We start from the raw sequence: 1318 nt of genomic DNA, 5'->3' as shown, positions 1-1318 counted from the left end.
GCATAAGCTGGCTTCATTCTCCAGAGCCCATCATATCCCCTAGTCTCGCAGGAGACTTTTCAGTTCCAAGTGATAAAACACAATTCAAACTGGCTTTAGGGAAAGCCAAAGTTTAGTTAAAGCAAAAATTCATCTAGGCATCAAAAGACAGTGAGTAACCTCAGATGGAACTGGAATGGTGATTAAAAAGTCTTGACCAGGATGCAGGTCTTGATTTCTAATTTTTTGTACTGACATTATAATGGACACAATGTTAAGATGTTTTCCCTGGCTGTTTTAAGTTTGAGTTTTTACAAAGCCTAAAGTGGTCAGTTGAGGTAACTCTAACAAAAACATTACGCCATAAAATGACTGGTCTAGCTAAATGAGGAAGATAGAACATACAGTGTCCAACAGTTTGCCACGGCAAGGCAGGAAAAGCCTCCCATGCCAGGATTTGGAGGAGTGTTTCAGAGAGAACTAAAGGGAAGGGGCAGCAAGGTCCATGTGGCAGATGGGGTATACAAGTGCTTATTTATAATCAGTACTTTGTTTAACTTTGTGATATTGTTTTCTTAATTTGAACACCATTGGAATTCTGTAGTCACTGTGCTGTGAATTCATAAATGAGCAATCACTTTCTATATGAGTCTAAAGTTAAGACTAACATACTGAAAAGAGATTTTCTTTGTCAGTGATAAAGAAGCTGTGTGTATACAGGCCTGAGTTCAGACTCCAGAGACCTTATTCAAAGCTTTCCAAGGTGGAGTGTGTGCTTGTAATGTCACTGCATGGGAGGCAGACACAGTGGATTCTGGTACTGACTGGCCCAACTGCATCTTCTATTCAGAAAATAGATCTACTTCACTTCCTATGAGACTTTTCTTAAGTTGGGCAGAGATGCCCCTTCATTGGAATGTCAATCCTGTTCACTGCAATCTACACCACCAGTTTAACACCTTGTAGGGGTGCAGGGATGTCACATTTACATGCTGATTTTCTGGTTTAGATTTTGCAGGAATATAGAAAGGTTATTATTCAGGGCCCCTCTTTTATAAAATAATGGGGCACATACTACAGTTCATCCCATCACTCTGGTGGCAAAGTCTGTCGATGTAAAATCTGAAAGCGGCATTGGGAAGTGTGTGACTTAGCAATGATGTGAAGGGATGGAGGATTCTGGAAATCCAATCACAGAAGGAAATATTGAGTAAGGTAGGTGGCCAACTGGCCAGTCAACTCCAGAGGAATAAAATGTCATTGTATCAGGGGCCATCATAATGCTCTTCACATCTGTCAAGGACCAATGTGGGGTAGATGCAGTGTGAATTTGCCTTTC

The sequence above is a fragment of the Chionomys nivalis genome, unplaced genomic scaffold (assembly GCF_950005125.1).
Source record: "Chionomys nivalis unplaced genomic scaffold, mChiNiv1.1 scaffold_29, whole genome shotgun sequence".
NCBI lineage: Eukaryota > Metazoa > Chordata > Mammalia > Rodentia > Cricetidae > Chionomys > Chionomys nivalis.
Note: the sequence above shows the minus strand (reverse complement) of the source record.